A 27,792-nucleotide genomic window follows, 5' to 3' on the forward strand; every position below is an offset into this window, starting at 1 on the left:
TTGCCTAATTGCTCTGGCTAGTATTTCCAGTCCTATGTTGAATAGTAGCAGTGATAACAGACATCTTTGGCTTGTGCCTAATTTTAAAGTAAAGGCCTTCAGTTCTTGGCCATTTAATATGATGCTGGCTATTGGTTTGTCATAGAAGGCCATTATCATATGGAGGTAAAGACCATCTATTCCAATTTTCTGTAAGGTTCTTATCATGAACCTTATCAAAAGCTTTTTCTGCATCTATAGAAATGAGCATGTGATTCTTACTTTTGGCTTTATTGATATGGTGGATTACACTGATTGATTTACATTTGTTGAACCTTCCCTGCATGCCTGGGATCAACCCCACTTGGTCATGGTGTATAATCTTCTTGATGATTTGCTGCATCCTGTTTGTCAATATTTTATTAAAGATTTTCACATCTGTGTTCATTAGGGAGATTGGCATGTAGTTCTCTTTTTCATTTGAGTCTTTCTCAGGTTTTGGTGCAGGAGTAATATTTGCTTCCAGGAATGACTTAGGAAGGATTGCTTACCTTTTGATTACATTGAAGAGTTTGAGGAGTGTCTGTATTAAGTCTTCTTTGTATTTCTTGTAGAAGTCTACAAAGAATCCATCTGGGCCTGGGCTCTTCTTTGTAGGTAATGACTTAATTACACTTTCAATTTCATTAATAGAAATTGGGTTATTCAGCAGTTTTACATCTTCCTGACCCAGCTATGGTACTTCATGTTTCTAAGAATCTGTCCATTTCTTCTGTGTTATTGAACCTATGAGAGTAAGGGCTTTTGAAATAGGTGTTGATGATCTTCTGTATTTCCACAGAGTCTATAGTGGTTATACCTTTTTCTTTTCTTTTTTTTTTTAATTTTATTTAAAGAAGGACTAAACAAAACAGAAAATAGGTAGAAATAGTACATATGTTCAGAGAAAAAATAAACAGTAAGAAATCACTAGTTGATATTTACATATTGTTGTTTTACAAACAGTTGTTCAAGACACAAAAATGGAACATGTAAAGTGGGAATTCAAACAGCAAGACTGCAAAGTGTTCTGTTCAATTGTCCAACAAAAATTAGTAACCTGGTTGTCTATCCTATACACTTAAACATACATGCAATTATCCATATCTTCATTTATGTTTAGATTTAGCAAACTAAAGCAGGTTAAATTCATTCTGAACAAATAATAATAGTATTGCTGGATTTCACATCCTGACACTGCGGGATCAGCACTGGGTACTGTAGTGTCTTTCTTAAAAATTTAATTTAAAGAAAGACTAAAAAAAACAGAGAGTTGGTAGAAATAATACATATTTCAAAGAAAATTAAACAGTAAGAAATCACTGGTTGATGATTACAGATTGTCTTCTTACAAATAGCTATTCAAGATACTAAAGTGGAGTGCATAGAGTGGGATTCAAACAATGAGATTGCAACTAGTCCTGTGCAATTATCCACCAAAAAGTCAGCAATACGGTTATCAATCTTATACATTTAAACATACATGCAGTTATTCATATCTTCAATTATGTTGAGACCGAATAAACACTAGCAGGCTAATATTACTCAAATAACACTATTACTGGGTTTCACATTGTGACACTCCAGGATCAGCACTGGGTATTTTAGTGTCTCTTCAAAGTATATGTTCATTTCATCACGTGTCATTAGATCAGTTCTCATAAACTGTTTATGGATTCTACACATGCATGAATCTTAACATGTATTTCTATCCTTTCTATGTTAGAGGGAGAAACAAAGCAAAGCAAGGCTAGCAAAACATATTCCTATAAACACATGAAATGAAATAAACATACAAGCTCACTGTACAAAGAGTTCTACCATGGTTCCTGTGGTGTCTTTTGTTATCTCCAATAGAATTGGTTATATCATCAGACATAGTATAATTGAATATATCAGTACATTACAGTATTAATAAAAACACAACTTTGTATATAGTGTAGAACTTCAAAAACTGGCAGTTATCAAACCAGAATGTGTATCATAGAGTCTTGCCATCTTCAGTGTAGTAGCCTATACTCTCAGACTTGATATTATCAATCATATCAGTTTTGAATAAAATCTTCTCTGCCTCATTTCTGTTATGCTTTTTTTTTCCCATCAGTTGTCTGTTTATCTTGTTCATTCTGTTTTCTGCTCCATTCATTGAGGCCTCTCTGCCACTTTTACTGGAATCATAGTACTTTTCTCTTTCTCTAGAATGCCCTGCAGTATTCTCTGTGGAGTTGGATTGGTGGTTGCGAATTTCCCAAGTTCATCTTTGTCTTGGAAGCATCTTGTTTCTCCATTAATTTCTAGAGACAATTTAGCAGGATATATCTATCTAAGATGGAGGCTTTTTTCTTTCAGGGCTTGGAATATTTTGCTCCAGTCTCTTCTTGACTAGATGATTTGTGTCAAGAAGTCTGCCATTATTCTGATAGGCCTTCCTTTATAGGTAATCTGTTTTTTGTCTCTAACAACTTTTAGTACTCTGTTCTTATGTTGAATTTCTGGGATCCTGATTATTATATGCCTGGGTGTAGCTCTGTTTTTGTTGTAGGTGGCTGGAGTTCTGTATGCCTCATATATGAGAATATCTTATGTGAATAATCTTTGTAGTTCCTTTGATTGTACCCCAGTTTCTTCACTTACACTCTTTATTTTTAAGTTATAGATCCTCTTGTCATCTTCTAGCCTTTGTATTGTTACTGTTTGTTTCCTAGTTACTTATAAAAAGTATTCCCTTTCACCCTCCCACATTGCAAAATTGATCTCCAGTTTGGATAATCTACCCTTAGTTTCTTTCAAGCTGATTTGCCATCTTTCCATAGAGTTTTTAATTTCTTGTGATATCTTTAAATCCGCTTCATGTATTCTATTTTTTTTTTTGTATTCTTCATCAAATGGTTCTCTCCTTTGTTTGAGTTCCTCCCTTTTTCCATTGTGTCTGCTTGAGTGGTGTGTAGTATCTCTTTTATTAATCTTCTTATATCCTGTATTATTTGGTTAAATATTTCACTTTTGAATTCATCTATGAGGTCCCAAATATAGCTCTTTATGTCCACTGGTGCTGTGTCTGACTTTGCATGTTTTGTTGTTCTCATTCTCCTTTGTATTACCTGTCCTGGGACCATGTTCTCAAGGTTGGGACCTGAGGACCTTTTGTTGCTTCTTCTTCTCATCTTTTTTGCATCTTTCCGGTTGCCCCTGTTTCTTTCTTTTTTGATTACAATTCTTCTGAAGCATGCTGGCTAGATGACACTTCCCACTGCCATGTGCTAGTGTGTTGCAGACAGGGACAGCATATGCTGGCCCCTCCCCTCTGGATCAGTCAAGCTGCTGTGGCCTGCACAGTATTACTTTGCACCGCCTCCCACCTGGGTCAGTCAAGCTGCTGTGGCCTATACTGTATTACTTTGTCCCACCTCCCCTCCAGATCAGTCAAACTTCTGAGGCTTTACTGGATTAGTATGGTTAGTGTGCACCACCACTGTAGCAACTTGATTATGGATAACCTCTTGGGTCTCAGCCAGGTCATGTGACCCAGCCCTAGCTCACTCCACCAATCTTGTTCAGGAAAGGAAAAATTGACTGAAGGCACTGTTGCCCCTTGTACTTGCCAAACCTGCACAGTACCAGAATGTCGTCTGCCAGAACCCCCCTGTTTATGGAATGGCTCCACTCCTGTAACTCACCACAGATCGATGTAGGCACCTTGCCAACTCAGCTCTCCATTCAGCTCGCTAATTTGAACTTAGTGTAACAGCACCTCCAGTGAGTCAAAGCAGCGGGACTTCGGACAGCTTGGCAAGTCACAGTGGAACCTTGGATGGTATGCAAGTCACTTTAATTTGTTCTTGGGATGAGAGAATTCATCTCCCTCTCTTTGTGGCTCCCCACTCTGTATTATGTTTTTTTTTTTTTTTAAATTTAAGGAGAAAAGAAAAGAAAGAAAAAAAAAACAGTGAAGGGGTACAAGTTATACAGATTTACAGAAAAAAAAATGCACAGTAGGAAATCACTAGTTAATGGATTACATATTGCCATCTTAGAAATAATTGTTCCAGTCACAAAATTAAAGCTTGTAGAGTGGACATTCCAACAATGATACTGCAAACAGTTCTGTTCAATGATCCAATAAAACTCTGTGATATCATTTTCTATCTTATACATTTAAATATATATGCAGTTATATAGTTTAGAGCACTTTCTTTTCCTCTCTTTTGTACAGTGACTATTACACATTTTGGGTTTCATTGCTCCCACGGTTCGTATTGCTTTTTTGGAAGAGAGTAAAACCAAATGTGACATAACAGAACAGAATCGGTCAAGTCAAAAGGGTGGACATAATAGATAATATAAAAACATAATACAAGGTGATCAACAATGGTTACCATAATGCCTCCCGCTATTTCTAATAGAATTGCCTATATCATTAGTTGTAATACAATTGAACAAAACCGTAAAGAATAAAACCGACAAAACCAAAACATTGGAGATATTGTAGGTCTTCAAAAGTAGATAAAAGTCAACGAGAATGGGCGTTATAATGAATCTCATTATCTTCTCAGCTGATGCCTAAACTTTCGAACCTGATACTATCCAGCAAAACAGAATAGAGGAACCTCAGTCAAAAACAAGATGGTGAGAGTAATACAGGGCTTCAAATCGAGATAATAGAGAGTCAAAGTGGGTAACTATATTATATCCTGCTATATTTTTCCCTTTTATTAAATGGATAAAAATTTAAAAAGTAAATAATGGAGTGGAGATTGAGAAAAAAAAGGACATAACAGCGAAACAGGGCAGATCAAAACATAACCATTTAAGCAGAATAGTGTTTCACCACCAGATAATCCTGACCCAAAAATAGTTACCATATTGACTCCCTCCCTGAAGTCCTTGAGTACAACTTCATATACTGTAGCATTAAGTATATCAAAACAATGTAAAACCGTTTAAGAGAATGACAGCATTATAGAGTTTAGAATCGACTAACAGAAAATGAACAATGGTCTCTGTATAATCTCCTTGTCTTTAAAAGGTTTTTGCTTATACTATCATACATAACAAAATCCAATAAGATACAACCTGTTTAGACCACTGGAGACAGAAGAACAAAAGCTAGATGAGACTTCAAAACAAGATGGTACTAAATCAGCATTACCTATTAAGATGTCATTTTCTCCAAAAAAAAGCTGTTCCTATCATCCAATCTTCTCTGTCTCATTTCTGTTGAGCTCTTTTTCTGTCAGTAGCTGTCAGTTTGTCTTCTTCATTTTGTTCTCTGCTCCATTCGTTGTGGCCTCCCCGCCACTATTTCTGGGTTCTTTGTATTTTTCTTTTTTTAGAATATCCTGCAATACTTTCTGTAGGGTTGAATTGGTGGTTGCAAATTCCCCCAGTTCCTCTTTATCCTGGAAGCACCTCGTTTTTCCATCAATTTCCAGGGACAGTTGTGCAGGATATCTCAATCTTGGCTGGAGATTATTATCTTTCAAAGCTTGAATTATTTCTCCCCATGCTCTTCGTGATTTGATGGTTTGTGAAGAGAAATCTGCTGTAATTCTGATGGGTATTCCCTTGTAAGTGATCTGTTTCTTGTCTCTTACAGCTTTTAATATTCTGTTCTTGTATTGAATTTCTGGAATTTTTATTATTATATGCCTGGGTGTTTCTCTGTTAGGGTTGTAGGTAGCTGGGGTCCTGTATGCCTCATACATCTGAGTATCTTTACCTTTTGCTAAATTAGGAAAATTCTCCTGGATTATTTCTGTGAGTAGCTTTTGTAGTTCACTTGTTTGTGTCCCTACTTCTTCTTTTATGTTCTTAATCCTTAAGTTATGGCTCCTCTTATCATCTTCTTGTCTTTGTATTATTGCTGTTTGTTTCTTTGTTATTTTTAAGAAGTTTTTCATTTCATTCTCCCATGTTTCAAGTCTGCCCTCCAGTTCAGATGGTCTGTCCTTAGTTTCTTTCAAGCTGTTATGCCAGTCTTGGATAGACTTCTTAATTTCTTGATAGTCCCTTTGAACCAGCTTCACATACTCAATGCTTTCTCTGTTTTCTCCATCAAGCAATTCTCCCCTCTTTTTCTGTTCTTCCATTCCACCATCTGCTTTTTCCTGGGTGGTGCTTAGCATTTCTCTAACTATTCTGCATACTTCTAGCTTCAGGTCATTGATAACTTCATTCCTGAATTGGTCTATGAGGCTCTCTAAATGGCGCTTAATGTATATTGGTGCGGTGTCCACTATTGCCTGATTCTCAGGATTGGGGGCCGAGGAGCCTTTTTTGTTGCTTCCCTTCCCCATATTTTCTGTTCCTTATAAAATGCAAGCTTACATAGGAGGCCCGGCTTCCCTGCCTGTCAGCCACAGCCTGATCAAATTGCGCTGGCTAGTTGTTCCAGCCCACCGCTGCGCACCAGGGAGTTGCGGAGGAGGCAGCCTACGCGGGAGTCAGTTGCTCCTCCGGGCCACCATCAGGCTCTGGGATCTGGGTTAGGCCAGCCTAGGGAGTCCGCCAGCAGCGTCATGCAGGCCAGGCACTTTTCACCAATCCCGTCCGAGAGGGGAATGTGTGGCTGGAGTTGCCACCGCGCCCTGCTCTTACAGGACTGCCTGAGCCCAGAAAGTCCGCAGCTGGAGTTAAACTGTGGTAGGGGGTCAGTTTCTCACTCACCTCGCCACCAGTCAGTTTTCGTGTACGCCTCCTTGTCCGTCCTGTTTCCGACTCCGTTCGCAGACTCCCGTTCCCAGAGCTCGGCGCATCTCTCCTTGCCGAGCCTCTGTGGAGGCAGCCAGCTGCCGGGCGGCGGGAAATCCAAACCGCGGTTTCCAATGGCGCGGGGTCGAGCCTCTGCACCGAGTCTTTTCTGTTCCTATTTTAGTGCCAGGACTGTATCCTAAGTTGGATTCTCTCAGCCCAGTTCGTTCCTGAGTCAGCAGAGCATATCTCTACTGGTTCGTATCTCCTTAGTCCACATCATTCCTGGCCTCTGAGCCGAGCCTTTCAGAGAGCCTTCAGTAGTTGCTGTTGTCTGTCCGCCATGTTCTCCCGGAGCCCTCTGTATTATGTTTAATTCTAAGTTGACTATCTCAGGGAGCCACTGTACCCAATTGTTATCTATCTGCCATCTTTGCTCCACCTTTTTGACACTTAGAAATCTTAAGCCTGCTTCCCCAGGCACTGATTGCACCTTTTTTATTCCTTACTGCATGAATTTGAGCTTTTTCTTTCCTTTTTTAAATAAGGTTGGCTAGGGGCTTATCAATTTTATTTATTCTTTCACAGAACCAACTATTCGATTCATTGATTCTTTGGATTGTTTTCTTATTCTCTATTCCATTAATTTCTGCTCTGATTTTTGTAATTCCTTCCCTTCTTTTGGCTTTGGGCTTGACTTGCTCTTCTTTTTCTAGATGTTTAAGGTGTAGCATCAGGTTGTTTATTTGTATTCATTCTGTGATATGGGAACTCAGTGCAATAAATTTTCCTCTGAGGACTGCTTTCATTGCATCCCACAGATTCCGGTAAGTTGTATTTGTATTTTCATTTGCTTGTAGATATTGTATAATTTCTTCTTTAATTTCCCCTGTGACCCACTGATTGGTCAAGAGTGTATTATTCAGTTTCCATGTGTCTGTGGGGATTTTGCAGTTTCTTTTCTCATTAATTTCTAGTTTTATGGCACTATGATCCAATAACATACATGGGATAATTTAAATTCTTTTGCATTTAACTTAACATGTTCTGTGGGCTAGTATGTGCTCTATTTTAGAGAACATTACATGTGCTGCTGAGAAAAATGTATATTCTGAAGTTGTTAGATGGAACTCTCTGTACTGTCTATCAAGTCCATTTGTTTACAGGTGTGATTCAGTTCTGTTATTTCTTTGCTGATTTTCTATCTGGTTTATCTGTCCTTTGGTGTCAAGTGTGTTAAGTCTCCTGTTCTAATTGTGTTATTGCTAATTTGATTTTTCATTTCTATCAATACTTACTTTGTATAACTGGGTGCTCTGGAATTTGGTGCATATATATTTAAGATTATTACCTCTTCCTCTTGAAGTTTTCACCTAACCAGTATGTAGTGACCTTCTTTATCTCGTAAGAACATTCTTGGTTTGAAGTTCACATTGTCTGAAAACAGAATACCTACCCCGACTTATGTTTCGGTTCCTGTTGCATGAAGTATTGTTTTCCATCCTTTGACTTTCAGTCTGTAAGTTACCTTTTGGATTAGATGGGTTTCTTATAGAAGCATATGGTTGGATGTTGTTTCTTGATCCATTTTGCCAGTCTGTTTCTTTTAATTGTTGAATTGAGACCATTTACTTTAATGGCTATAACTGTTATATATTAGTTTATTGTTGACATACTATCTTTCTGCTGTTGCATTTTTTTTCTTTCCATTCTGTTTAATTGTCTGTCTTGCTTAGTGGTTTTTTTCTAAGTGTATCTAAATTGTCTTTCAGTATTCTTTGCAGGGTTGGCTTGGTGATCATTAAGTTCTGCTGTTCTTTGTCATGGAAGTATCTTATTTCTCTCTCCATTTTGAAGGACAGTGCTGCAGAATGAATCAGTCTAGGTTGGAAATCATTTTCCTTTAGGATCTGAAATACGTCATTCTATGCTATTCTTGACTTCATTGTTGGCGGTGAGAAGTCTTCTGTGATTTTGATAGGTTTTCCTTTATAGGTGATCTGTCTTTTCTCTCTAACAGCTTTTAATATTCTGTTCTTATGTTGGACTTCTGGGATGGTGATAATTATATGTCTGGGTATAGTTTTATTTTGGTTATGACTATTTGGAGTTCTATATGCTTCATAGATCCTGATGTCAGTTTCCATTCTCGTGCTTGAGAAATTTTCAGCTATTACGTCTATAAATAGCCTCTTGATATCATTTGTGTTATCCCCTTTTTCATCTATATTTATCAATCTTATATTGTTTTTTTGCAACATCTTGAAGCTGTTGAATTGTTATTTCCTGATTCCTTGTTATTTTTTAAAAATCTTTCCTGTTCACTAGCTCCAATCTTGTCTTCAAGGTATGAAATTCTATCTTCATTTTCGTTGAGGGGGTTCTGACAACTTTCAATGGAATTTTTGATTTCCTGTATATCTCTTTGAATCTGCTTCATGTGCTCTGTTTGTTTCTTATATTGTTCATCCAGGGAGTCTACCTTTTTGTTTTGTTCCTCTAATTTTTTAACTGTGTCTTCTTTGGATGTGTTCAGCATCACTGTCATTACTTTTATCATTTCTTCTTTTATTTGGGAGATTATTTCTATTTTGAATTCCTTTAAAGCTTACCAGAGTCGTTGCTATTATTTCAGGTATTTCGGGTGTGTGGCATATATTTTCTTCTATGTTCATGGCTTCTAGGTTTTTCTTGGGATTGGCTGGAGGTTTGAGATTGCATTTTGGTCTTTCATTTTGTCATTTTCCCCTATTTCATTGTTTCAAGTGTTGTTCCAAACCTTCCCCTGGACATGTTGGAAATTGTCTCCTAGGCCCTCGGCTCATGGGACTGAACAGAAGTTGCTGAATATGGTCCAGTCATACCCACAGGACATCCCATGCCACCTCCAGTGTTCCAGGAAGCAGGGAGGGCACATAACCACTGTGGATGATGGTCTAATGTTCTCCCTGGGAAAGGACCAATGTGCTGGAACTCACTTCATGTGCTCTCAACTCCTCTGATTGAAGAAGGTCACTGGGTGTAATATAGTCAGGCTGCTAAACCTCCCAACCCTAGTCTAGTGTGGCTAGAAGTTGGGCAGGTCCTTGATCAGTGGGAGCAATGATCTTAAACTCTCCCTGGGGCTCAAGATATGTATGCAGGAACACCACCTTCTCTTGCAGCACAGTTCTCTCCAAGGCAGTCCAGTACCCAGATTGAAAGGTCACTGGGTGTGGCCCAGGCAGGCCTGAAACCTGCAGTGCCAAGTCTAGTGTGGCTGGAAGCTAGTTATGCCCTTGACATACCTAGCAATGATCAGTGGGAGCAATGATCTTAAACTCTCCTGGGGCTCAGGATGTTGAGCAGGATCTTGTCCCCAACATGTGTGTTCTATGCTTGAATAAAAACAGGAAGAAAAATAAACAATTTTCTGTGGACAGATATAGCAAGAGTTCTGGGTTTTAAACTCTACTGACTTTACATAATAATGCACAAAATTGCACATCCTGGTATGGTCAATTTCAGTCATATTTGTAAAACAACTATTGGTATAATAAGGAGAAAGGAAGGTGTCTCTTATGATACAAATATTACTTATGTAATTTCAAAAATAAAATCTCATTTTAATCCAAAATGAGAATCTTCACTTTCACAGTAAGTGGTGAAAAATTTTAGTTTCCTCAGTTTGTGTTGCTGTTGGCACAGATTGCAAGGAAAACAACCACTTACACATAATTTATGACGAGAGTGCAGGAAATCTGTCCACACATTAACAGCTTGCAGAATCCAGCTGAGGACCTAGGTTCTACAGCAATGTTCTCCATGAGTCCAATTGAAAACTTAGAGCCCATAGCTATGCCCCCATGAGTCCAACTGGAGGCCTAGAGTCCACAACAATGAGTCATGCAAGTCTGTTTCATGGATCTGTACTGGGAAGGCCCAAAGGTCAATGGTGGAAGCTAGAAAGTCTATGCCAGTGGAATGAAGGAGCTGTGTCACTAGGCTGAGGATTCTGCAGTGGAGCCAACAATCAATACTCAAAGTAAGGACCAGCACCCCCCTGAAAATTACCACAGCCATTCTCAGCAACAACAAGATACTGAGATTTTCCAAGCATGAGAACAGCCAAGTTCATAGCAGGAAGCCATTATAATAATCATCTCCTGGAAATTAAACAGCATACATCTTCCCCTCAAGAACCAGAATGTGATGCTCAAGTTAAAGACCAGAGCTCCCCAAAGTGAAACGCAGCCATTCTCATCAACAAGGTCCCAAGCTCCTTTGATGATGGAAGCAGCCTAGTTCATAACAGGAAAGAAGTTAACAGCTCCTCCAGGAGAACCCATGGCAACAGGAGACCCAACAGCACCAAACAACACCACTTCTTCTCCTGTTCTCCTTTAAGTTGGCGAAAATCCTCAGGTTATCCCCGCCACCCAGCACCAGTTAATCATCAGTCTTAATCCACCGCATGTGCCTAAAGAAAAAAATAGTATATTCATTACAAATACTTATGCGTTATAATACAGAAGATCACATTGATCTTGTTCACACATGGCTGCCTTCCTGCTGTATCCTCACTTGCACATAGCAAAGTCAGAGAACAAGCACTGTAGTTTCATTTATAAGACATGAATCCCGCTGAGCTAGATCCAAAGTCACAACATGATAACTTCATAGTGGCTTCTACATCATTGCCCTGCTACCTGTGATTTCAACATGTGAGTTTTGAAGAGACAGAAACATTCATTTCATAACACAGAATACAGAGCTCTAACTCCACAACAGTCTTTATTTTGCCCACATAATCAGTGGTCTCAGTACTTGAAAAGTACTCAAGGAATTCTTGCACCATGTTCTTGGCTTCTTAGCTGTCATTTTGTAGTCTTCTCTTAGTTTTATATTTTGAGGTAATTTAAAACATCTTCTGAGACACAGATAGCCTTTTGGGTATAAGAACTGTTTCTCAGTTTTTTGTCCTGAATGTGATATATATCTTTACCAAATGTTAAATGTTTTCTTAGATTAACTAGTGAATATATGGATAATATGGTTGATTAGTAAAAGTCATTTGACAAATGAAAAAGTCAGTTTTCCATAGGATCAATATATTTTAATCAGTTTTAAAGATAATGTTTTTGTATTGAGGATTGAACTCACAATCTTGCAATGGCCAGACAGGCACTTACACCACTGAGCTAAATCCCTGGCCCTAAAATCTCATTCTAATACTTTTTTAAGAATTACAGAGTCCTGTTAGGGTTAATTCTGTTAGGTATTTTTATGTCGGTAATTGGATTTCCTTTAATAATGTACTGACTTTTTAACATTTGTTTTCACTCCACTTAACATTCTGCTCATTCAACAAAGTACAAGGGAATGGATCTGTAACATTTTTCAACATGTTTGAAAATGTAATTCTGAGCATACTAGATGTTTTATAGAACTTTTGGGATTCATTCTCATAAAAAGACATTAAACATGTGTTCAGGTTTCTGATACTGGTTTAACATCCATTTTCAAACCTAAAGTTAAATTTTTCTGAGGCTGAATAAAACATGCAATTCTCATATGAAAGTGGAGGAGTGGAAGAGAATCGGATAGGGATAGAAGATAGAGATAAATGTGCAACTGTAGTTGAACTTGATCTGTATGAGTTTTAATGATAATAAATTTCATTTATCTGTGACTTTTGGCAAGCTAGTAAAATAAATGACCACTTAATAATGGTATGTATATAAGAAATCTATACTTTGTGAAAGAAAAGCATATAGAAAGTGATGAATAATTTAGAAAATAGAAAGAAAGCTGAGTGGATTGAGTTTTAATTCTAAAGGATTGCTCTTTTAGTTTGAATGATTTGCAAAATCTGGAATTTTTTAATAGTCCTTCAGTAGATACAAAGTGTGTAGTTAGATATTATTTATCTAAGAACACTGAGAAGATGATAACAAAAAAATCACCGACTTCAAGACCATGGTGTTTCCTTCTTCAAATACAAATTCTCTGGGATGGGCAGTGTTGTTTGCTTTTTGAGAATTGCAGGTTAAATGAATCACACAGTTAATGGAATTTAATTTCTCCAGAGGCAGATACATCCAAAGACAACCTCAACCAAAAATGAAAAAAAAAAAAAATCCACTCCTAGAATCCATTAAAATAGATTAAATTAAGTCATTATCATTCAGATTTAGAAAAATAGTTTTGTGCAAAATAATAAAATGTTAAGTCGCTGATTAAATTTACCTTGTGTCTTTGAAAAAATCCTCCACCTGCTACACATTGGGATTTCACAGTGGGTTCAGAATTAGCTGGAGAATCAATATCACATTAACTGCATCCATAAATAAATGATTGTTTATTTATTGAATAATTAGACCTATTTTCCCAAAGGTACATCCACACTAATTATAGTATAATAATGAGCTAAGTAAGATGACACAAAATGCCACAGCAATAGTTTTGGCATTTATGGTTTAGAATTATCTAATCAACATTATATTTTGAGATGTTTCACTCTCTGTCTGGTATAGATTAAGATTTCAGTGATCTATTACAGAGCTTTACAATTTAATCTCTCCAAATAAACATTCCTAAAATTACACAGATATCAATAGGATTCAGGTTATTTAACATTTGTGTTTAGCAAGAACAGACTTCCTTTTCATTCAAAAGAGATTATTTCAAAAGTAGCAAATATTGTTGGGATTTTTAACCATTCAGTTGCACAGTGGTAGCAAACAAAGCTCATGCCAGCCTTGCAGACTAGATCTGCATTAAGTGTTGGTTATTGTACAACAATAACCAAGTTAGAGATGCAGAGATAAACATAAAATTAGGCTTAGGAATATCTTGATATCTACGTAGGGTAGTACATTGTGGATCTGAGTTATAATGTTCAAGAATTTGGAAGACTGAAATTCAATTTGATGTGATATTTTCAATTTCTGATCCCTTACTCCACTATTTATGATGGAATAAGTGCTGATTCTTCCAACTTGATGGCAATAAAATACCTCCTAAAACCCATGATGATCTAAGATGTAATTGCTTGGCAAGCTAGAATGAAAGGATTACAGACAATATTTAAATACAGTTCAAGGTATTAGATGGCCTTGGTAATTTTTTATAGAGTTAGAAAATAAGATTCCCTTTAGATCCAACTGTCATTGTTAACCATACTCAAGATTAAGTAAAACCCACCATAGCTAAACAAGTATCTAAAAAAGCTTCCCATTGATCTTTTATTTAAATAATAGAGAATTGATTCCCCCAATCAGCTCATGTCACTGTACACTTTCATATGATTTTGATTTTGTTTCTTTGAGACAGGTATGTAGACTAGCTATGGAAAGCTGGCCTTGCACTCACCATACAATCCAGGCTGGCCTTGAACTCAAGGCCATCTTCCTGGCTAAGCTCCATAGTACTGGTATTACAAGTGCATATCACCATGCCCATCTTCACATGACTTTAAGCCACTGATTTCTTTTACCATCGTGAAGCAAATAATATCATTGAGGTAAAATAAAACATGTTAAGTTAATGTGGATTCTGATAAGGAAATATGATTGAAGATAAAGTTTATTAGAACTTTATCTGGGAATTATAAGCTATTATAGAAGGTTGATACAGAGGAAAGTTTTTTGAGGCAAAATAAGAAGGATTACATGAATTATTATAAAACAAATTATTGACTACAAAGACCAATAACAAGGATGATATCAAGCTAAAACTAAATAGGTAATTATTGGATAAATGTCCTTGCAAAAGTATTTTTTATATTTGGAAGTTTTCCTTGGCCTGGTGATTCTGGAGTCTTTTATCATATTTTGTAACAGACCTATATAAATAAGATACTCTTTAATCTCCCGTCTTTGTTTATTGCATTTTAGGGGGTAGGGAGCTTGACATATATTATGTAGTGCATAGTATATATTTCCTGTGTATGTTAATTATTACTCAGTGTCAGTTTAAGGCCAATAGGTGAACTGAGCTGAATCTGTGTTCTTTCAACACAGTTCTTATTTGTTATCCAGAATGATCACCTCAATTACTCTGTAAATTTACTTTAATAAATTTACTAGAATACTATGTGTATGATGATAAAAGCAATGTCTAGCTGTATAAGAGTTCTCAGGTCAATGCTGATATCTAGAAAATATCTGTAATTATGTCAGTAATGCTCACCATTCCCACCACCACCACCACACCATCATCCTCATCATTGTCGCACAAAGTGCATGATTTTAGTCTCTGTACTTGTCTTTGAATGCTATATATTTTCCTGAATACATAACAACCTTAAAAAAGAAGAAAAAACTTCTAAGGAAAAGATGGTTTCTTACTAGCATTTATGGTCCATTACACCAAGAAATAATTCATAGTAATTTAAAAGGAAAAGTGTTATGAGAATGTTGAGTCATCAATTGGCATATTGTAGTACTGAATAACCATTCTACTTACCCATTAGTTAATTAAAAATATTAAGCATGGAGAACTAATGTCTAGTCTTTGCTCAGTATTAATGTTGGTAATATTGGCATTAAAAAGAGTAACATTCAGCTTATAAAAATCACTAAGAAATATTTCATTTAAAGGAAGCAAATATTCACCAGTTAAGTGCAAGAAATATTTCTATAATAGAATAATCTTTGCAAAATAAAAAAGCTTTCTTTTCCCTACTATGTACTCCAAGAAGGTGAAAAATAATTTTTCTATAAATATGTGAACTCTCTTCCTTACCATGAAAGAATACATTTTGAGGGGAGTTTTGCTCACTCTAAGGCAAATGGCTTAAAAGCATCATTTTCATCAAACACTTCTAAGAAAGTGAGGATAGTCTTTTTTAATGCAATACCATAAAACAGTTCTATGATAAGGGTCCATATCTATTTGAAGTAAGTGGCTTTTATTTGAAGTTCACAAGGTCGTTTTACTTCTGCCTAGATGCACAGCTCTCTAACTTTACTGTTTTTGAATATCTGTCCTCACCCTTGACAAACTGATAAAAGCATTAACTTGTTAAATAAAAGAGCTTGTGTCTATTTTGCTCATTGTATCTCATCTGAAAAATTGCCTTAAATTCTTGAAACCATCCATCTTGTTATTCTCTGAAATTACACCAGACTCTAGAATAAAAAATTGGGCATTATGGGTAGGGCCTGGACACACTGGGCTTCTAGGAACCAAAGAAGAAAGGCTAAAGATAGCGAGGATTCAGAGTGGCCCCTCAGGAGCCCCCCTACCCATTAACCTTGACTCTGTTGAGGTGGGCTACCTGCAACCATTCACACCTGAAATTTCTGCCTTAATCTATTTCCAGTCCTTAGCAAATAAGGCTCAAGTTCCCCCACTGGTCCTGCCTGTCCACAGCAAGTGGCCATATGTAGGACATTGTCACAAAGGATCTTTTCCATTCCCAGAAAAGTAAATGAGTTTAGCGTCTGATGAGACTCAACATTTATTGATACAATCTATTAAGGAAAATAACAATATCCTAGTACCCAAAGTAAATATACTGTTTTTTTTTTTGATAACTCCATGTGTAAAGACTACTTAGACAGTAAATATGAAAGGTTAAAAAAATAACTGGACATTCAGTAAAGACAATCTAAAAGATATACCTACCTTCCATTTAAGTAGTTGAGCTGCATAAGTCAGGAGAATTTTGTTGTTTTTCTCTAATTTCATAGTGATTAATAGGCACAGATCTGAGTTACTGTGGGTCAGAATTCTATCTTTATCTACCAACGAAATACATATGTGTAAGGATGTGTATTGTATACAGGTATCTAGAGTGGAGTTGTTGGTATGCTGTTACCTGATCATATGTAGTTCAGAAGCCGTTGGCACTGGTTTTCAAGAGAAAGATTTGGAAAGGTCTGATTATGTCAGCTGTAGAATCATCCCTAGAATATTGTAAGCCAAGCTTGATCACAGAAGCTGTGTAGCTCAGAAGCTCAGAAGACTAGAATGCTAACAGATAGGGAGCCCATAAAGACTAGGTTCAGAAGGTTTCAGGTGGGAACAGAACTGCATTGACAGTTAGAATCCTGGCCATGGATATAATGATCTGGCAGAATACATGTCTGCATTTTGATTCTGACTTTAGACGTTGCTGGAGAGTGAGATAAAAGATATCAGATGAATTAATCTGGCAGAAGAAATGCCAAGGCAATCTAATTTGAGGAAGTGGCTGCTCCTCAGCTTACCTCGAGAATCAGAAGCAAATGGTCCAGCAGAATTATAGAAAAAATATGAGTTTGGCCATAAAGGAAACTAGTAAATTTGAGCCCTGCAAAGTGAAGTTGTTATTTTCAAAAAGAGTCCAACTATTTTGGAATAGAAATAATAGGAAAAAAAGGATTGTAGGTACATATAAGGCACCAACCTTGAGTTCAAAATGGGGAAAGTGGAATAGTGCTTTGAGAAGGTTGGTAGAATGGTGCTCTGTTCTATGCTCAGTCATCTAGACACTTAGGGGACTCTGTAACACCTTCAAGATTAAAAAAGAACGGGCTGGGAATATAACTCAGCAGCATAGCATCCTGCCGTGCAAGCACAAGCTTGTAAGTTCAATCCTCAGTACCAAAACAAAACAAAACAAAAACAGTGGAAGATGATTCAAAAGGGCTCAACTCTTGCTTAGAATGGAAGCAGATATTGGGTCATCCGCCTGGTGCTGGTTTTATACACGTTATAATGTAAGAGCTATGAGGTCAGGAAGGCTTCTCCCCACCACATTTCAGAAGAAACCCTGGGAGGTACCTCGGAGGACAGGCAGTGTAAAGCTCTCAGGATGAATCCTTAAGAGCAGTGACGACCCCAGGCTGTTGGAAAAGGCAGAACGTGGATTGTCTGAGGAAAAACCAAAAGAAGTGAGCAAAATCAGCACACAAAGAGGCCTCAGAAGCTACAGGGGTGGGATTGTCCAAATTCTTTGGATTCATGTCTCACAGATTACTCTGGGTGCTAGACATGGAAATATGGGATTGAATGTTTGGCCTGCTGGAGTGGATTTCAGTCCTGCTTTGGTCCCATTCTTTTCTCTCCTCCTATGTCTCCCTTTTGAAATGGGAATACTTATCCTACACCTTTATATTTTCGCAGTGTTTAACTTTGCATTCCTTTTTTTTTTTTTTTTTTTTTTTTTTTTTTTTTTTTTTTTTTACACAGATAAAGATTTTCCCTGAAATCTGAGAGGAGAACTTATATTTGGAATTTCCAGCAATGCTGAAACTGTTTAGACATTGGGAACTCTTAGAGACGTACTAAATGCAGTTTGCATAAAGGGATGCCCATGAATCTTTCAGGGATCAGGGTGGCATGTTATGATTTATATCTAGTTGAACCCTTCTCCCAATACCTTATGTGTTTATAGTTGAGGCATTTGTGAGACAATTGAATCATCCGGGCATGGTGTTCGTCATAAGTGGCTTTAGAGCTAAATAAAATTTAGCTGAAGCCTAGGGGAGGACGTAGGTCACTAGGGATAGGTATGGAAGGATGTATCTCCCAACATACTTACTTGCTCCCTCACTCTGTTTCTCATCACCAACACCAGTTTGTCTCTCTTTTGTGCTGCCCTGCCTTTGAGGCTGTGTACTACTGACTAAAACTTCCACAAATTATGAGGCATAGTAAACCTTTCCTCCTTTAAGAAGTGGATGTCGGGTAGTCTATACCAGCCACAAGAAAATAATGAAGACATCATTTTTCCTTCAGGATTGTTAAGATACTACATTAATTAAAGTAAATATTATTCTACTATTTTGTCAACTCAGTGTATCATTGCATCTTAATAAATATTTAATTATATTAGAAATCAACGAGTCATAAAAATGATTTCCTTTTTAGAGATGCAGCTTGAACTCAAGTAAAGCAACTTCATCTGCATAGGTCAAATACTTTTTAAATATAGCATTTAAAACTCATAATAATCTTTGAGACTTTTCTAGCAGTACCCATGGTAGCATTTAAATAAATTACTATTTTTGAAACCAATATCCTTCTTGAAATAATACGGTAGATTAGCTTGAAAGGATCTGTTGAGCTGTGATGTGACATTTTTCAATAAAATACATAAACCATTTCTAAAAACTGTCACCCATGAAAATCTATCCATTTCTATTGTTGAATTTTAATCTTAACTTGGCTTTCTATTTGTCTTCTGGAAAATTCTTTCAAAGCTATCCTCTTGTAGATCCAGTAAAATTGACATGCATATGTGCTTTTATATGAGATTTCATATGCATATAGCTGCAAATAAATTGTGCAGTTTTTTATCTAAAATTTGCACTATGAGAAAAGATAATTAAGAACTAAAATCAGATGCACTTAACCAGATTTGCATAAATCTAAGGTGCAAGACAGTGATTGGATTGATGCTTGTATATATGTGCTTTGAAGAAAAAATGCCTTCATGGATTCAGAGAGTAAAGGAGAAGAATGTGTGTCCATATGCGTGTCTGTACATGTCCATATGCGTGTCTGTACATGCGTGCATATGTGTATGTGTAAATGACCGAATGTCATTCATTGTCATTCATTCGTCCTTGACTATTCTCAATAAACTCTCCTTTTCTGCCTAATACATCCATCTATTCTGAAACACAAATTTTTTGAGTAATAAAATTTAAAATACAAAAATTTCTAAAGAAAAATAGATAAATAGTGGGATGATAGGTAAATTTAAATGTTGAGTTTATTTCTTTCAAATAAAGTAGGAATACTCCTAAGTAGAAAGGATATTCATATGTTATGCAATACATTTTTTAGGCAAAGTAATTTCAAGGTCATACCATCTAAATTAAAAGCTTAGACAATGATTTTTTCCATTATAGGACAATGGCTCATATTTGTTCAGAGTGATATAAATTCAGAATTGGTTGAAGTTTTCTGTTTGACACTAGATGAGATATGTGAACTATGCTCAGTTAGGTTGAATATAAATAAAATAAAGTAGGTTTAGTTTTCATATTACATTTGATATAATTTACCTAGATAAATAATACATTATTTGGCAATTTATTATTTTTCATTGCTTCTGTAAATGCAAGAGTATCTCAATTTAATGCATTATTTGAGGAATTTTGACATAGCCTGAAGCCATATTTTGTTTCTATATTGCAAATATGAAAATCAAATGCTTCAACATTATGTCCTTTAAGACTACGATCTTACTTCCCTAGGTATAAGTGGCATTTTGTTATTTGTTTATAAGACAATTTTTAACACTTGAAATACACTACCCTATTTCTCAAAATACTCTAATAAATGAACCCAAAATTGTAATATAACAAAGCCACACAATGGAGGAAGACACATTTACTGAATCTTGGGTATTACAGGTTTCAGGAATCAGATGGATCAGTTTCTTTGTGTGCATGCAATCCTTCTGTTTTCCAAGAATATGTTATTCCTGTTTTGATTTATTTATTCTATCTCTATGCATTTCGGTGGTCTGCATATATGTGTGTGTGTGTGTGTGTGTGTGTGTGTGTGTGTGTGTGTGTATGCAATGATATGTCTATGGTCATTCCTAAGTCTCTTTTCTGAAAATGGAAAATATAGACATATTGAAAAAATCTATGGATTAACCAATGGTTCTGAGTCCGATCTTCATGGGAGCTGGATGGTGAAACTTTTTTAAAGAAATTTTTTTGAGGGGCAGAGAATTTAGCTTAGTGGTACAAGCACCTGCCTGGCAAGTACTAGGTCATGAGTTCAATTCCCAGAAAAAAATTTTCTTTTATTTTTAATTGGTAAAATAATTACAAATATTTATGGAGTACAGCATAATGAGTTGATGTTGCATATATACAGTTGGTAATGACTGTATCACAATATAGGATTTCTATATTTTTATGCATGTAATCACTTATTTGTGATGGTAACTTTTGAATTCCTAGCCATTTGTTATAAAATATTCAGTAAACTATAGTCAACTTTCTGCTGTATACCATTAAAATATATTTATTCTTGTATAAAAACTATGGTTTAATATTAACTATATAGATATAATTTATATTCGCTGATCCCTACTGTTTCTTTTAGTGAGTACTTCTCTATGCACTTACAAAATGAACTTTATTGGTTCTACATATGAATGAGAACACTCAGCATTGGACCCTGGAGCTTTTGGGAACTAGTAAATGTGTTCTGAGTGAGAGAAGAGTAATAAAATTCACCTTTAATGACTAAAATGGGACAAATCTCAGGAGAGTCATATAGCTTGCAGTATATAGGATATTAGCAAGAATTACATTTAGTTTACTGAGATTCTTGAGGCTTTTTAAGAGTTATTAACATGCATTGTGACATACATCCACAAGAACTATTAATAACATGTTACAAAAATGATGTTGGAAATCAAATAATCTTGCTTGCAAAATAAAACTGAAAATGTGATAGTTATAACATGATTGCTTAGAGAAGTAGAATTTTATCCATATATTAATATGGTTCTGAACTGGAGGATATGGTTGCCAAAAACTCAGTGATGTGGACCTTAATAACCTGGATTAGCAAAAGGATTAGGGATAGAAAATAAGTCATTCAAAATAAGAATAGAAAATATTGGTGAAGGGATTTAAAAATATCAGAGGCAGAAATTAGAAATTAGTATTTAAACCCCATAGCCTATCACTTAGAATTCTGAGCATACATAATTGTTTTAATTACAATATTTTCTAGTTTCTACTATGATTGTTATATTTCATTGTTTCATCTTAATTACCAAAAATTTATATACATTTAAAATATGATTTTCATTATTTCCTTTTTTAGTATTATTTAGCTTTATTATAAATAATTATTCCAAATATTAGTGTCAGCTACCATCTGGTAGAATACATCTAATATTTACAGTTGAGATAATATTACCAAACAGGATAAACCAGTAAATCAAAATATTGTGCATGGATTCACATTAAAAAAAAAAAAACATTGTGCATAATCTAGCCTGAAAAAAATCATTGTTCACACTTCCTGACATTACAGCCAAGTAAGTTTAAAGACAGTTAAAGAAAGTAATATATCACTGGTATAGAATCATGCTTACGATTTGTAAGACACAGTCTTCTGTTATCATTTAAAAACATTAAAATAACTTTACATCAAGTATTCCTCAGAATTAACTGTATCACAAGAAATAAATCATTCTCTCTGAAGTACATTTTTCAATTTTCTTCTGTATGGTTACTTTTGGTGAAACACCAACAATGTCTAATATATTTGTAAAATGAATATTTTGTTCCCATGTACTAAGCCCATCAACAGGAAATCAACCAGAGATACAAACATATTTGTGTTTTTTCCACTCTCTTTTCTACCAGCATCAGTGATTCTGATAATGAGTATGTCTATTTTTCTCTCTGATAATAACATTATTCTTTGACACTGACTCAACCATAAACTCATATTATCATCTAAACTTCATGCTGTAAAGATTTAACTATGCCTTCCTTTGGAGTATCTGTAATACTATGATTTCATGGTCTAAGCAAACACACAAAGCCTGAACAAATGAAGCCACCCACATCATTTAAACTGAGGTCATAACATCTGGCTCATATAGTTTCAATGGTAAGAAGGAAGCTAATTCAGGCTTCTGTTGCCTCTATGTCTATAATCAGTGCATTCTTAGAGCTATGAATCTGCTTTGTTTCCATATGTTTGGAATGGCAAAAAAGTGGGGGTAAGCAGGAGACCAACTCATGCAATTATCTGTAGAGAGAAAGAAAACAGAAAATTAAGTTAAACATTAAAGTAATTAACTACAAAATTATTGCTTTCAACTCTGAGATCATTCTTTCTACATAATTTGAACAGTTTATGGACAAGATCTCCTAAATGAAAGTGTTGCTCAGGATATCTTGATTCTTCATTTGATTCACAGTGACCAAATGTGCCTAAAGACTGGGGAATTTATGTCCACCACCGTAATTTGTGAAGTAAAAATTGAGGCATGCTTATAATTTGCATTTTTATTTCTCATTTGTAAATGTAACATTCTCCAAAGACATTATTCGACACCCGTTGTCATTCTGTTTTCTAAAGAAGTCAAATACTCAATCTGGACATAAAACTCCAATGAAGTTCAAAGCTTTTACTAATAAAATGCTGGTTTTAATAACTGGTTGACTATAGGACAATACTATACTTCTTTAAGAAACAAGATTTTAGAATTTAAAACTTGGAATATAATAGCATGATTTTATCATAAGATTTTTTTTTTTTTTTTTTTTTACTAACCTAAGGGACAAAGAAAATGGCTCATGAATTTCTGACTGTTGGTGATTTAATGTACCATCTGGTTGAGGCACAACTCTAAAATACAACTATTTATTTTTTGAGAGTGCTGTGTAAGAGCTGTTATACAAGTAATTATCAGTGTAATTCCCATAGTATAACATCTATGAGGACAGGGATAGAGTTTTTGGCAATTCATAGCCATATTTTCAATATGAGAATTAAAACTCTAAATAAGATGCTGGCTCAATAAATGCTTTTTAACTTTAAATAATTGAACAGATAAAATTAAATTCAAAGGAATCTAACTTGTATAAAGCATTTTCATAAACTACTATATCAACAGGCATATGACACACATATTATCTTGGCATCAGTTTTCTTATCTATTTTTGGGAGTTCGTTTGTTTGTTTGAGACAGGGTCTCAAATGTAGTTAAGGTTGACCTAAATCTCACTGTGTAGCCCAGGCTGGCCCCAATCTCTTGGCAATCCTTCTGCCTCTGCCTCTGGTTTGCTGGGAATATAGGTGCAACCCACCATGCCCACCTCAATTCCTTTAGCTTTAAAATGAAAAAGATTACTCTTCAATTTCTGAGGCAGCTTTAGCTCTAAGGAAGAAAGTAATGGGTCCAACTCGAATTCTGCAGTGTGCGATTAGCCTTGTTATGCAGTGCCAGGCCTCACTCATGGCTGGAGCTTCTTGGGCGTGATGGGGCTCATCTTACCCTTCTAGTCACCATACACCATTGTAAGTACATGAGCGTGTTTTCAGTGGAAGATTCTGTAACAGGCTCCTTTCTCACCGACAGAAACCACAGACAGAAAAGTAGATAAATGATTTTCCCTCTCCCAAAAATCCTATGGGGAGTTTTAAAAATAGCTCCTGTGTTGAGAAGGAAAATTTTCAAGATTTAGGCAAACCAAGCAAATGGAACATAAGCTAAGGAGGATACTTCAGGGACGTGAGCCAAAAACAGCTAATATGTGGGCTTCTTGAAGATAAGATAAAGTGCATTTATTGCCTTAGGAAAAGAAGCACATTCTTCCAAATAACTTGTAGTTTATTGATCTGTAGTTTAGGTTCAGAGTAAATGTGTTTTGATTAAGAAGCTCTATATAAACTAATCTGGTAAAGTTAATTTTATATTTATTTTACCACTTAAGTAAATATTATGTGATACAAACAGATTTGTATCGTAATTAAATGATTAATTTTATAGAATAAGGTATGCTTTAAGCATGCAGGTTATGTTTATAAACAGAATTTTTAAAATTGATTATCTTCCCTAGGTCAGTATTCACAGGTAAATGGGGGAAATTTTCAAAAACAGTTTGAAATTAGTTTACTCATAATAAAGTAACACTTATACTCTTATTTGAAAATATCACAATAAATTATACAATTTGACAAGTAAAAAAAATGCATCAAATCTTGCCCTCATCTTCCCTTGCTATTTTTTAACCTTAGCAATTTCTGAATGACTTACTACAAACCATATATGAATTAAATAAAGAAATTAGAGCTATGGGTCAGGATGATACATATTTTTAAAGTGAAAAACATATCTTTCTCTGACTCATTCAATAATTTTATGTTTATTTTTTAAAGTGATGTTTGCATCTTAACAAATACAACTCTGAGTTGATATTTAATTCTTAAAGATTTTAGGTTTTTCTTAAGTACTCTTAAATTTTGTTTGGTTTGGGGCTGGAGATTTAGCTCTGTGGCATAAGCACCTGCCTTGCAAGCAGGCAGTCGTGAGTTCGATCCCCAGTACGGATAAAAAGGAAAAAGACAAAAAAAAAAAAAAAATTTTGTTTGGTTTATTAGGTATATCTCCAGTTTATCTTCTCAGACATTAATACCTCCTTATGTATGCAACTCTGCATTAGGAAGCTAGAACCATATTATTTCAGTATTAACAAAGGACAGGTGTTACTATTTAATTTTCCTTAAATTATACAGTTGTGTCTTGGAGATACATTTGTAGTCTTGGTTGACTTTCAATTAATAAAATTTAAACAATATTTTTATTTGTTGTGCTTCAGATTCTTGGGTAAAGGAAGAGAAGTCTAGGAAAAAAAAGGAAACATGTAGTCTTTTTCCCTTATGGACTTTTGAAATCAATTAAAAAGACAGAAATTGATGTGGCCTGAACTTGGCAGTAGTAAACTCTCCCCAGATAACAATTTGTTTAGTTGAGCAACCTTGAAAATGATACACATTTCCTAGGAAAAAGTTATTTTCACTTCTTATTCATTAATCACTTTCTTTTGATAAATAATACTGTTTTGATCAATTATGCTCTAGAAATCTCTTCTATCTACATTACCAGACCTAAGTTTATTACTGCTTAGGATTATTATATTTTTCAGTTTTCCTTTCTTATTAGTTTGTATTTCTCTTTTCTGTTTTTAAAATAATTTATTTGTTATTATATATGTAATTACTTTAGAAATAAAATTCATTAAATGAATATGAAAATATTAATTTCAGAACCTCCAATTTCAAAATTTTTTATATTTAAATCTATGATTAATAAGTAATATTGAAAACAATTTATCTAATCATTTCATTTTATGTAAGGCAACACTAAAAAGTTAAGACAAAATCAGCGTTCAGAAAGAGAATATGGTTCTTGCAACGTCCTCCCTTTCTTTCTCAAATAATGAAATGTGGGAAATTTAGCCATATTTAGCACATTTCTTTACCAAAAATAATGGTGTTGGAAACATAAATTTAATTTATATTTGATCACAAAACCAAAAATAACCAACCTTAGGTTGAGAGTTCAACTTGACAATATGAAACTATAAAATCATACTTAACCTGTGTGACTGTAACTAGTAAACACACAACACTTAATTCTCAAATAGAAAATTAATATATCCATTTCAAAATTAATTCTGATCAAATAAACACAATATTAATTTTACAGAAATTTTAAAAAAATTAGTCTTAACATTCAACCCAGAAATGGATTTAAGAAAAAAATTAAGTAATTTTTCGAACAACAGAAAGTAAATCATTCAAGTTTGGATCTTTCTTATGTGTTATTATTTCTATAGAGTTTACTAGTGCGTGTGTGTGTGTGTGTGTGTGTGTGAGTGTGTGTGTGCATGTGTATGTATACTACAAAAACAAATTTTTCCTGTGTTACTTGTATATATCTCGAGGTTCTGGAACCCTTAGCATTTTAAGTTTCTTTCTTTATAACCTGACTTCCTTAAGGTTAATGTCCCCAGAAGTGTGTATGTTTATAGACTAAAAAGCAGTCTTAGCGATAAACACATTTAAATTTTCTGAGTAGTTCACTCAGATCCAAAGTTTTCATAATCACTCAAATCACTAATACTTTGAACCATTAATCATTCCACTCCACTTCCAGTAAAGCCATTTATTTTGCCAGCGTAGAACTCTCATTCTTCAGCAGCTGAGGTATAGTAAGTGAATTCCAGGTGTAGTAATTGACAGATGTAGTCTTGACAAAGACACATCATCCTGCGGAAGCAAATATGCAACATGATTAGTTCCAACCCTTGGACCTTTCTAATAACCTAAAGGTTGATATCTCATGCAAGCTCTTATTTAACAATCACACTGAACGTTAAGCAGTGGAGTGAAGATTAGTATTTTTGGACACTAGCAGTACATCATCAATAGTATTTGTGACAAAGAAAAAGTCATTAGTTTGCCAAAAATTTTAATGAAATCATGATTAATAAATGCCTTTCAAAGTCCACGTCGAAGTCCCTACATTTCAGTGATAAATGTAAACACTGCAGACCTTACTTTGCCAAAAGTAGTACGTTTCTCTTCCACAGTTCCTCTGACTGATTGATCTATTATTCTAATACATAATTTATCACATCGAAGTTATCACAATTCTCTATGTGAATATTGTAACCAAGTAGTTTGAAAAAGCAAAATCTTTCAAAAACTGGGCACTAAGATTCTTTAAAAATATTTTGGAAAACCAATGAGATGAAAATTGGAAACCTCACATGAAACAGCTTTGGTAAACACAAAACAATAAAAGTCTCAAATTTGATAAATTTAATTTACTTGAAAGCTTTTTGACACATTTTTTTCCACGGGTAACATTTCCAGTGCCCTCACTGTTTTCCTTTCTTCTGAGGGGTCCATCTGTTGTTAAAGTTAAATCAATCACAAATGGGATGGCATCCCAAACCCCGTCAAATGAGAATTCTGTAGCCGGATTGCTTGAACCATAAATAGCAGTGTGTGCCATTACTTAAAAGCTCATTGAATTAAATTATAGATGTGTCATTCCTCTCTCCATTTAAAACATGAACCACTGAATACTATAATATGTTTGGTTTCAAATCATTCTCTCTTTGATGCAGTCATCTGTATGACTCAAATCTATCCCTAGATTTTGATGCAATCTAGAACTTAGTAAATGAAATTTAGCAGATCTCATGAATATCTTATTATGAAAAAATGCACACTTTTGTTGAAGATAAAAACTGTGGTGACGGATGAGCTATGCTTCTGAGATTTTGATGTGTATTTGACTTTTGGGAAGCTAGGAATTTGAATATAACCTTCAGATAAACAGAGAAGGCAGTACTAGAAAGGTCTTTACATTTTTTAAACTTAAAGGTACGGAGGCTGAGAATACTAATTAGATGATAGTACCAAATTCTGTTTCTATATCCTACACTTAATTACACTTTCTTCCTTCTAACTAGCAGAATATAAAAGAAAGCTCATTTTGACTTTCCAAATGCAAATTTGAACCAGAACCTTAAAATTGTATTTCCTGCCTTGGATCAATAAATTTATTTCATCTTAATCTACAGAAATAATACACTAATTTAA

General features: G+C 35.0%; 1 long non-coding RNA gene across 1 annotated transcript in view; it reads right to left on the bottom strand.

Annotated features, from left to right (window-relative positions):
* Positions 1-20,443: 20,443 nt before the first annotated feature.
* The window catches only part of LOC134478062 (uncharacterized), a 70,216-nt gene continuing 62,867 nt past the window's right edge, over positions 20,444-27,792 (bottom strand). The window contains exon 7 of the long non-coding RNA XR_010050416.1: positions 20,444-26,448. This is a non-coding gene — a long non-coding RNA (uncharacterized LOC134478062). The remainder of the gene's footprint in view (positions 26,449-27,792) is intronic.

The sequence above is a fragment of the Cavia porcellus genome, unplaced genomic scaffold, assembly GCF_034190915.1.
Source record: "Cavia porcellus strain 051 isolate PalLab524CR breed Dunkin Hartley unplaced genomic scaffold, mCavPor4.1 scaffold_11, whole genome shotgun sequence".
Lineage (NCBI taxonomy): Eukaryota > Metazoa > Chordata > Mammalia > Rodentia > Caviidae > Cavia > Cavia porcellus.